This window comes from Aplysia californica, unplaced genomic scaffold, assembly GCF_000002075.1.
Source record: "Aplysia californica isolate F4 #8 unplaced genomic scaffold, AplCal3.0 scaffold00147, whole genome shotgun sequence".
NCBI classification, from domain to species: Eukaryota; Metazoa; Mollusca; class Gastropoda; order Aplysiida; family Aplysiidae; genus Aplysia; species Aplysia californica.
In genome coordinates this window covers 574,521-587,155 of record NW_004797417.1, presented here as the reverse complement: position 1 = coordinate 587,155, position 12,635 = coordinate 574,521, and positions in this window count along the sequence as shown.

Here is a 12,635-nt window from a genome sequence, read left to right as displayed (position 1 = left end):
GCTTCAGGGGCTACAAACAATTCCAAAGTGCTCTACAAGAGATTGCAGAGGATATTGACCAGAATGGTCTCACGAAGCACGAAGCTGGCGCACTTGCAAGTTATATGAACACTATTGAAGTTGCTTTCATGTGTGAACTTTGGAATGACATTTTACATCGTTAAGACGTTAAGCATTCAACCATGTCTCAGCAGGGGCTATGGATGCAAGCACGTCTTTCAATTGAAAGCGATTTACTGCACAACGTTGACATTAACAAAGTCGTTGATGAATTCGCTGTTGCAAAAGCCCGCCAAGTGGCAATCTAGGTAAGAAATAATAATGCATAATGTTATTGTTGTGAGACCTTAGTTAACATTATCTTACTGGTATGTTGTCCATGTTCCATACTGTCATATGTTTGACTTGCTGACAGACAGACACACGCACAGACAGACCGCGCATTTGTGTGATGTGTGTCAGGCCACTTAGTGAGGTGTGCCTTGGGGCCAGCTGGGTCTTAATCCGGCACTGGCTGTCGGGTACATGCTGTAGCTGAGATTATTTGTCTTCTTTCTGTCAATTTCAAGTTAGTTTCTCATCCTCCCTAGGATTCCTGTTCTTGCCAAATAAAGTATGTTTTTGATGTTTCTGGTCTTGTCCAGTGTGTTGTTGGTGGGTGCTCTGGTGCCATTTCATCCCTTCAGACATCTGTCTTCCTTATCTCTTCTCCTTCTTTTCTTTGTAAGTTACTCTCATGTACCACCTAGTATAGTCATCAACACTTATATATCTAACATATGTAGGTTGGAAGTGCCATAAACCTCTTACTAAAACTAACACTAACTTATTGTGTCAGCGCGTACGGAGCAAGTGTTTGTTGAATGCATTGTTTGTGAGTCTGTTGTATTTATACTGAAGGCCAAGAGAATGTTTGAGGCAAATTTTAAACACTGCAGGGACAGCCTTCTCTGTTCCGTCACCACAGGTTCTGTAAAGTTCACGCAGATTTTGAAAATGACAGTTAACTCTCTGTTTCTCAATTTCTTTACCAACTACAATTCTTTTTTTAACAACAACATAGAACTGTTTAAACAATAGTATGATCCTATTACTTTTTTAAGTAAACTGGAAGTTTGTGTCCAAGCGAATCACAGGGAGTACTGTTTTTTTCTTAAACCCATAAAGAATCACACGTTAACTTGGCACAAACGAAACTTGTTTACACAAGTCAAGCATTGCTGTCACCAGAGAGGCAAACAGATATTTTTTTAATCTTGGGCTATTTTTTAAGATAACAAATTTCAAAATGAAATGTAGTAAAAGATTTCAATTTCAAGACAAAAAAAAACCTGGCAAAGAGGTGTTAATAATGCTAGAGATCGCGACAGTGACGTCACAAGTGTCATACATGGGAGTCTTCTCTCCTCAACGACATGGTCGGCGCACACCCCATTTACAAGAATTATCTGAACCTTCACCCTGTTCCCCACGAGATCTAGTACATTAAACACCGCCCTGCCCCCACATTTCAGTGCAAGCTTGTTGGTTTCCTCCTGAGACCGTCGAGACGTCTCCATGTGAGTCTCGAAAAGTACTCACCTGTCTGTTGGACTGCGCATGTCTTGCCTTCAACGCTCAGCGTCCCAGGGTGGGCACACGCAGCCCCCGTTTGTGTATGTTGGTGACGTTACTGCTACGAGCTCTAGTACTAAATATAACCCCTTTGGTCAGCACTGAGTATACATCGTAACTTTTACTTCATAGTAACACTTTAGGCAGGTAGCCTACTGCAAGAGTAACCTCAGACCTAAGCAATCTGTTCATTTTGTTATCTCGAAAGAGTCTGGCCACTTTGAACGAGTTTTTAAAATCATAAATCGGGTCACATTATTAGCATTAGAAATTAAACAATTCAGATTTGCTTTAAAAATGAAAATATTATGTCCAGAAAGTGATATAAACATGATTAGCATCTTGGTCAACAATTTATACCTTTCTAAAGGTGAATAATTATTGGACTATGTCTGTTTGCAACATGCATAATACATAATTAAGTCTGCTGCATATTTCTCGAAGTCAGAACTTATCCTGCCCACATTTCGTTAAACACTACATGTCAGCAGAAGTTGTGCCTTTAGTCAGCTCTACGTGTCGCCTTGAATCATAGACTTGAATCATAATATCCTAGGTCGGAAATGTTATTTCTGCCACTTTTTGCTCTCTATAAAAATTTTACTGCGCACAAATGTCCAATATTTCCAAACTATCGAACATAGACTCTCCACTTTTTTGCACAAACATTTGTATCAATTTGTCTTAATAGATCAATATTTTTGTAAACACTTGTTAGCTGTATCCTAGAACATTCCTTAATAAATACTAATAAAAAATCCAAGTGGGTGGTCTCTACAGATTTAGTAATTTTGAAATGCATTACCCAAAAGAGTAATCAACTTGGGGAACATTTTTGGTGGCCTTGTTTTTAAGGTGGCTACTGCCTGCATTTTAAATGGACCTCTGCAAGATTCCTTCAAACTTTGGTGAAAACCTCCTAATCTATTGCACTTAAAATGTTTTAAGGTGTATATTAGACTCTTGGATGGTCAGGTGAGCCATAGAATTATTTATGAATTTGAAAGAATTGTGTCAGGTAAGGTTTGTCAGGGGGTGCCTTACTCACCCCGGTGTCTGTTGACATGGTCGTGGTGACTAAGGCACTCCGAGCTGGTGCCTGTATCTGGACTCAAAAAGCGATATTTTTGAGAATTTTCACTCTTGCAATTTGTAATTTTGTAGAGATATATCTTCTTTTTCAACACATCAGGGTCTTTAATGGGAGATACACGTATAATATGCTCGTAATATGTTTTGGATGAAATGCAGTGAACTATTCTTTCCTTGTTGAAAATCAATAAACAATATTTCTGAATTGAAATACAATATTCTACATTACTGCTTGTAGTATGCCTTAAGTCTCTCTCATGTGGGGCTTACTACGTTAAAAGAGAACTTACTGAGGGTGCCTGAGTCACCCCATGACGTGGTGACTAAGGCACTCACCCCCCTCTAATTTTCCTTCATATCTTTTAAGAATTGGACATATTTTCTCCCAAAAGGGTCTAGATCGATACTGTTTAATTATTCCCCTAATTTGAACCCAAAAATATTAACTTCAACTTATGACTTCAAATTGTGAATCATAGAAGCTATGAAAGGTGCCTTAGTCTCCCCGGTATACCGTATGCAAAATGTGTGTGAGAAGCGGGAAGTGCTGTGAACAATCCCATTTTCCGCGTGACGGAGATTTATAGTACAATATATTGTATATAAATTTATGAAGAAAAGTTTTTTTTTAATCTAGCCTCATTTGTTGTGGATGAATATGAATAAGTTAAGACAAATTGATACAAAACTGCTGCGCAAAGTATGGGTGACATTGATTCACCCGTTAAAAAATATTTGAGGACAAGTTGCGCGAAGAATTTTTGACCGCACTATATACCTTACTACTAATGGAGCTAAGGCCAAATTTTGCGAACAGTATATTCTCAGAAACTACTTAATGAAAAAATAAGAAACTTTGCCAGTACCCAGAACTTGAAACGTAGTGTTGCACTATTGTATTTTCATTAAGATCAAATGTGTAAGAAGAAAGCCCATTTTAAGTTAAATTCAGTCCTTTTGTAGCGATCGCCATCATAATTTGCTTCGACATTGTATATTCACTGCGGAGTGCCGACTGCGCCGAAGGATTATGTTGCGTTCAGTTAGGTTTACGGGAATTTCCGGTTTCGGTCTCACGTTTTTGACTGTCTTCTCACAGCGGGTTTGGAGCGCTCAAAGAAGAAGAAGAAGAAGAAGAAGAAGAAGAAGAAGAAGAAGAAGAAGAAGAAGTAGAAGAAGAAGAAGAAGAAGAAGGAGAGAGGGGGAGAGAGAGAGTGAGTGAGAGAGAGAGTGAGAGAGAGAGAAAGAGAGAGAGAGAGAGAATGAGAGGGAGGAAGAGATAGAGGAGGCCAGAAAGCACTGCAGAGGGAGGGTGGTGAGGTGAGAGTGGCAGGGAGGGTGTTGTCGAAAGCGACAAGCGTAGCCTACCGTCGGCCTACTTAATGTATACATAGGTCAAAGTCAAAGGTTCACCATGTTTTGTTTCTTTCCTGTTTTCAGTCTTTTTCCTCTTCTTAACTTTCCTAACACTTAATCATTATTATTCCCGTTCATAGAACGGGTACTTTTACTAGTATATATTATGGGTAGTGCAATTTCGCACATCAATACCATTCTGTACCACAGGAGTGAGAGGGTCAAAGTTTGGCAGCGCCTGTCTTGTTTCTTAAGTTTTCTTCTCAGAATATTATCATGGTCAGCTGCTTTTTTAGAATCCTGAGAGAGAATTGCAAAATCTTTTTTTTTTCTGTCTTAGTCAAATCTAATTTCTTTAGAAATTTAAAGTGGGTGTTTTCCCGCCCGGTCGACATAATTTCGATGATTTAGGAGGCAGGCTTCTGACCCTACCTGCCAGGGCCAACCTGGGCTGAGAGGGATACAACATTCCAGCAGAAAGTCCCAGATATTCGACAAAAATCTCTACCTACTCGGGAAACGAACCTGGTTCTTGTGTGTGCGACAGCGAAGCGCCTAACCGCTACACCACTGACGCCGGTTATAAATTATTTTGGTTACTCTTATTTCAAGCCTGTGAGTAGTCAGCGTTACTTCTACTTTTTAGAGTAAATAAGCTTAAGATTGATTTTTGTATTACATAAAGAGCCTATCAGATTTAGCCAATGAGTCATCGTCTCATATAGCGACGATTGCCATCCTCATTAAAATTATAGCAGAAGTTTTGGGGGGGTTTAGTCTCATGTGTGGGTGGGGTGGGTGATTGTATCCAAATAACATATAGTGGGTCTTCGCAATCATGGTAAACGAGATCATTGATCATTTTATAGTACACGGCTTCTAGTAAAAGCACTCTTTTCTGCCTTGATCAAGTATAATTTTTTGTAACGTCATCCCAAGCCTTTGGGTTGATCACAATATTTATTTACTGTTTCGTGTTTTTTTCTTCAGCTCCTCTCAAATTTGTTACGGAAAATACACAATCAAAACCACCAGTGTAGATCCAGTAAAAAAGAACCGTTTCGTCCCCCCTCCCCAGTTTCTTGGTCCTCTCGCATTATCCCCCCCCCCCCCCCCCCCCACCTACCAAAAAAAAAAAACCCCGTCCCCCGTCTCAACTACAGCGTTTATAGTAAGGTGATGGAAATCCCGGTGCCACTTAACTTTCCTTCGATGTGGCAACATCAAAAAGCATTAAATAGTATAATATTAGTGAATTGTGCTTACTTTGATCGTTCAGGTCCACACAACTGTTGTGTATGGATTAGTCATTCCCACTGTTTAAAGGGTAGTAGTATTTTTGTTTCATCTATAAGTAAACATTTTCCCTTACGGTTAACAGTGTGAGGGAAACTAAAGCTCTCTGGGAAAAATGATAAACTGTATAGTTTCTATCGATGTGTCTAAAATGGCGAGAAAACGATTTACTTGCTGCTTTTTGTGTGTGGCCAACACTGCATAATTCATTACTTTACCCTAGACGACCAAATCATTTGCTTTCATACAGGCAAACACTTTTTTAAAATACCACTTATTTGGTAGTATCATTTGTGCAAACGCACAGCCGTGAGCATACCTAGCCTGTGTTACGAAATTTTAAATAGAGGACAATTGTTCTCTGTTTGCCTCTATCAGCAGCTGTCGAGATAACTCTCGGACCTTTGTGTACTCTTCAGCAAATTTCAGAAGTGTCGCCGACCGCCTCCATTACTGCTTGATTACTTGCACGACGACAATATTCATTATGAGCTTGGATTCAAACCAGGGAGATCAACTAAGTTGACATTATTTTTTAGCAGGATTTACTCCAAATGCTCCTCGTCTGGGTGAATGAGACAACAATAATACGAAGTATGCATTCAAGATACGCGATCTTGTTTATTGGAGAATATACACCCCGTATTAAACTGAAATCCAGATTTTAATGAAAACCAGAGTTGAATGTCTTGCACAATGCTATTAACATGTAGATAGAGAGTTATCTGTCTCTTTTCATCAGACTTGTTGCAATGGTCTATAAAGATCTTTGCACACTGAAAATATCGATTCCATGAGCTTGGCTCCGTCGGTATGAGTACATAATATTATGACGACGTATTTGACGATACTGTACTATCCAGGGGCGGCTCGTGGCGCTAAAAAGTTGGCGTGTACAATTGAGCTATCGCAGGCTGAAGATAGTCAGGGGCAGTGTTAATGAGAGGGTGCATAATTTTAGGATCTTTGGATTGGTGAGGGAGGACATCATGCTTTTATTTTCGTTCTTTTTACATGTTGCTTTGACTTCTAGAACTAGATCTAAATTTGTTTGTTAGTTAAACATCAATTTCGTTAATTCCGCATTGGAACTGAGCACTCAAGCAATTTCTTTCACCACTCCACTAAAAAACATCTCAAAGGAACAACTCATGGAATGTTGACTTAAGTATGTCACGTTCACCTCCATCAGGCTCAAGGTCACAGAGTCACTTAAAATAGAAGCAATGAACATTTACCTGAGCACTCTGCTAGATTGCTCCGGGGCTCACATGATTTTGGCATAGAATAGTGTACTGTCTATCGCGTTTATTTTTAGACTGCCTACTGTGAACTATGTTTCGAGCACTATTTGTTTTGTTAAAACTCGCTACCAGTGTCGTCACCGCTTGGGTTATCCCAAAGAGCGATTCATAGGTCAGGTCACTGCTGTTGAATAATATACTATTATGTAAAGTTAAAGCGCATGGACTTTGGCTCGGCATAGTTGATGTTTTACGGCGCTATAGACCCAGAAATGACTGTTACGGCGCCACCGAGTATCTTGTTTTGATATAATATTATATGTCTAGTGGTTGTTTCGGGGTTCTTTTATTGTATCATTGTGGGTGCTTTACGCAAATAGAACATTTAAAAAATTTGGGCGACACTGCACGACCGTGCTCTATGGACGAACTGCGCCTGATACTCTCATTAACCTGTTCTGTTCATCCAGTGGCGTTTCAATCATTACATATTGTGTTGTGTATACTAAATAAGGTAATAGTTTCCTTTTATCACTACTTTTAGACCGAGATGCTCAACAAAAATTCTTCTGTGGGTCGTTGGCGGAGGATCTCGTGTGGTTTGCTTCTTCTTTCCTGTTAAAAATCTATCGTCCTGATCTCTCATTGTTCATTTGTGTATGTTACTCTTTTATAACACCTCTCATCTTTGGTATTTAAATGACCTCCTTGTGTCGCAAGTGCTGTAAGACTCTTACTAAAACTAAAAAATACAAAAACTCTTTCCACAAGGAAATCGAGCTGAAGTCTTTTACGTGCGCCAGCAAAGCGCCTAACCGCTACACCACAGACGCCAGTTCCTGTTTCCATGGTTCCAACATGAATACGCACATGTACCGAGCGCTCCATGTTCAGTTTGCATTGGCTGTGTGTTTGGCATCAATGTATAACAATTAAATGTGAGTCATCGTGGTGAAATCAAGCGCTCGTCAAAATAATGAAATGAGAGAAACCGGCATTTTTCTGGCCGTTGGTTGTTTTTTTTTTTTTTTTTCTCATTTGTTTTTCTTTTGGGGAAAGGATTGGGGGGGGGGCGCTCAGCATCTTTAATTCATTTAAAAACATACATTTCTGTGTGGTTTGTATTGGAAAAACTTTGAATAAATTATAAAGAATATATATTATAAATTTGCTGTGTCCAAGGACTCCTAAGCTTTGAAAGTCACGAAACTATGGGGGCCATTTCTCACTAATCTTAATTCTGAAATCAAACGACTTCCACCTCCTTCAACCTAAAGTATCTCTATTTCTACCCAAAACAGATGGGTATATTTTTAAGGGAAGCAAGACAAATGAACAAGCTTCAAGATGTTGACAAGAATTCCCACGCCCAAAAATTGATGAGTGCCTGATTCCACCGCGTCGTGACTCAAATCGGTTCGTCTGCGTGAAGAAAGGACACGGACAGACGCGGATCCTTGGTCTAAATGCGTAGATGCTCAATCAAAATTTCGGGAACCGAGGAATCGAGCTCCGGTCCTTTGTGTGCGATGGCGAGCCTGACAGCTACGCCATTGATGATAGACGCTAGTGATCTCGAGCAACACATACAGAACATGATTTGAGTGGATTTGGATTTGGGAGGGCGGGGGCGTTGAGCACTAAGCGTAAGTATTTTAGTAGGTAATGTATCCAAAGAATCATCATCATCATCATCCAGTGCCAGATCTGCGACAGACATCGGCGATCATGGTTTTTCATTCATTCCTTTGCTCGGATGCTCTCAAAAAAGCTACGTTTCCATGATCTTTCCCTGTTACCCATTTGTTTAGGTTCCCTAAGTATGTAATTCTGGGCCTACCCCTGCCTCGCTTGCCCTTAATTTTGTCAGTGAGAGCTAGATGTTCAAGACTCTTATGTCTATTCAGGTGTCCCAAAAACTGCATTTGTCGTTTCCTGATAGTTTTTAACATTGAGCGTCCCACGTGGGCTTCATCAAGCACTACCTCATTTGATTTCTTTTCCTTCCACGATACTCTTAGTCTTAGCAGTCTCCTAAGAAACCACATTTCTGTTGCTTCTCTTTTATTTTCACTGTCTTTAGTGATTGTCCAGCATTCACAGCCATATAGAAGGGTTGACCAAATATAACATTTCAGGACTTTCATTATGGCGTTCATTGAGATGTTTCTATTTTTCAAAGAATCACAGAAGATTAATGGTTGGTTTGTGCGTAATCCAGAGTTAAAATGTGTTTCATCTTTACAAAAAAGTGCATGTCATGAATAAAGCGTCACCACAAGGATATCCATAAAGTAACCCACTACTCCCATTCTTTGACGGCAAGTTCTATTTGGTACATGTATTGATTGATAATGGTCCAACACATGCAGAAATATCAGAATAATAAGTATATTGTAACCATTGCCTCATACGTTGGATAGACCCTCGAGTCTGCAGGGTTCAGTTCGAACAAAACAACGCTTCTTACCTCTTGTAAAGATAAACACATTACTTTGACAAAATGAGCGCTAGGTTTGGGGGTAAGAAAAAAAGAAAATGGACAGAAAAAATGTAGGGGCGATACACAAAAGTGAATACAGTGTCTGTGACGTAGGATTTTTAAAAATATCAAAACGACCATCAAAGGTCGTCTTGCGTCATTTCGTAAACTCCATTGTCCCCCCCCCCCCCCCCCAACCTTATTCTGCGCCTTTCGTCATCCTGAGATTAAAATCGTTTAGACTACTGGTACCGACAGTCACCATCCTCACTTGGCATTGAGCAAGACATGCATAATATCGTCTCCCAAAAAGATACGCTATCTGCTCCATTGTCATGTAATCTTCATCTAAAACGGGACGCACAAAAAATACCCTTAAACAAACATGTCGTTGTTTCACCCTTACCTTATGTGTATCAAACAACCTAACAGTTCATCGTAAGTGTTCCTCTGTGCGTGTGTGTGCGTGCGTGTGCGTGTGTGTGTGTGTGTGTGTGTGTGTGAGTGTGTGTGTGTGTGAGTGTGTGTGTGAGTGTGTATGTGTGTGTTTGTGTGCTTGTGCGTGTGCGTATGCGTGTTTGCCGGCCCGTGTGTGTGTGGGGGGGGGGATTGATTCGGGGGCAGGGAGATATAATATAAAGAGAGGCGCACTGTTAGAATGAGTCACCGACTGCTCTTTCTCTGAAAACATACACGTGTTATTCTATTTTTCGGTCCCTACACCCTTAAAAGCATCATTCACTACCTTGTTCAATGGATGAGATGAGCATGCTATGCAGAAAAAAAGTACTTTGTTGACTAAAACATGAAACTTTTTTACTTCCTTGTAAGTGTCCAGTTGTGTTGGACAGCATATGCCTCAAAGGTCGCCCGACTGCACTGCAAGGGTGTTTGTTTACAAATGACGCGGCTGTACTGTTCTCAATTCAGTTCCGCCTTTTGTAACTGAATCACGTTTGGTTAAAATCACAGATTCGTACCTATAATTATATCTTGGTCTTACAATCGACAGCAAAATGACTTGGTGAAATCACAATAACAATATTGAGAGGCTGAACTTTGAGAAAACTAAGGACCTTCAATCTACATGCGTCCATCCTTCGAATTTTCTATCTCTATAACAGAAAGTTCGATATAAAAAAAAAATGAGGTTATCTTCAAATTGTAGCGATTTGGGAAACCAGCGCATCATAAAAATAAATAAGTTGATCTGAAAGGCATCAGGAAATGTTGCCTGAAACCTATGTGGAAATAATGCTTAGAGAACGTAGCCACCATTTATTGAGATTGAAATTATTTATGCCATCGACCCGGAAGAACACACAAGTACAGATGTTCATGCTGTCAAACTGCAGTGAGGCTACTAAACTCAAAATGTTGCAACATAAATCTCAGAGAGAGAGAGAGAGAGAGAGAGAGAGAGAGAGAGAGAGAGAGAGAGAGAGAGAGAGAGAGAGAGAGAGACAGACAGACAGACAGACAGACAGACAGAGAGAGAGACAGAGAGACAGAGACAGAGACAGAGACAGAGACAGAGAGGGGGGAAAGAGAGAGAGAGAGAGAGAGAGAGAGAGAGAGAGGGGGGGGGCGAGAGAGAGAAAGAATGTTCATTGAGCTGACGTGTTTCAGCACGTAATATTATTAATATCCTTCCATGTTCTGTGTATGCATTGTAATAGCAACTACCACTAAACACGACCAAGACAAATGTCTCCCGGCAACTAAATAAAGATTGTCATTAGCTTCTTCTTTTATTTCAAAGTGAATTCTTTCTTTATCAAAGAGGCATACATCGTATGTAAACGACTTTTTCTGCAACAGTTCTTGTTGACCATGATTTGTTTGTTTGCTTTTGTTTATTTTATATTTATTAATTGCTATTTTGTCCTGCTTTTCCCAATCAGAACTATCACGAGGATCTGCCTCAAGCTTGTGAATATTATCAACTGAAAATTGTTTCTGGATTATCACATATGTATAACATGTTAAATACACCTGAAATTAGTGAACAATGTCTAACAGTTCCACGCATTGTCTTTGTAACCAGTTACTAATATTAACATAACACTTGAAAGATGGATAACAAAAAACTAGAATTTCTCTGCTTGGGTTATCAAACTGACCCAGATTTTGACTCCATATACTCTGGGGTTTCTGATTGTTGAGATTAAAGTTCAAACTTAGCTTCTTCTATGAACATTTTGGCCTTTATTGTGTTGACGTGTTTGCTTTTTTTTTTCTTTTTTTGGGGGGGGCGGGGGTCTTTTTAAAGTTGTGTTTTGTTTGTTCGTTTTTTTTTGTTTTTTTGTAGCTTAGTTTGACCTAGAGTTTTCCTGGCTTTAGCAACACAATTGGATAATTAGATCAGTGTACTAAAGAGAAGAGGGGTAGCTGGAGAGTAACATACAAATAAAGCAAAGAGCAGAGAGAATGATGATAGTTGTTTTATATGAAAGAATGAACAAACCTTACTAGAGCCCCCGCCAACCATCCACTTTTTGTCTTTAGCTCAAGGCTGTCTTACTGTATGTTGGGGGGTCTAAGCAGGATGTCTTTGCTTTTATTTGTCGAGTGTCAGTTATTTACTGCTTGGTATAGTGTTGACTGAAAGTCTTGTTACCGGCACAATCTTTTTTCCATGAACGCCCATCCACTCCGACCCCCCCCCCTACCCCTACGCCCTCCCAATCCTGAGGTAGCTAGTTTCAAGTACCAAGTCTTTTCGAATATGGACGAAAAGTTTCGGAGCTCTCGCCTGAAAGTTTCGCCCCTAAAATATCCATTAGGGGTTATACTATTAAAAAGAGTAATGGATCTAAGCCCTTTGGGTCGCGGTTCAGGCAAAATTCAAAGTTGATAAGGATTTATGTAAAAATAAAACTGAAGCTTCTTGGGTCACTATACAAATTAATAAGAAATAGTACCTTCAAAAACGGCACATGGCTACCTGTCACAGGCAAAAGATGATTCTACTTTCCATGTAGATAAATCTGCCATAAATATAGCCTAAAAGTTGTTACCGAATCCGATTCGGACATTGGGGATTACCTTGTTAGTGAGACAACTTCCTGGGCCTGCAGCTTCTTGTGGTAGGGAGGCCAGTTCCTTTCCACGCCACCTTTACTTCCCCATCTCGAAGTCAGGTACCCATTACTACTGGCTGGGCAGGAGGGGGCGAAAAAAAAACCGTATCCAACCGGGGCTCGAACCCGACTATCCGCTTAAGAGACGAGCGCACTAACCGCTCCGTCACTGCTCCCTCATGCCCTATAGCTTACATAATTGAAACCAACTTCAGTTCGAGGTGAAAATTTGCAGCCACTTACCACCTGGGCTCTAGCAGGGATGAGCTGGGTAAGAGGACATAAGTTTTATGAATAGGTTGCTCAAATTGACTTTTAAAGTCTCCTCCCCTGTGTCCTGCACACACTAAGAACACAATTTCTATTTGCCCCACGGCTACGGAGTTGGACAGTGAAGCGAGACAAATGGGCCAAATGCCTCGTGTGCGGAGTGTGCACACTTGTAGTCGTGCAAGACCGACAGAATAT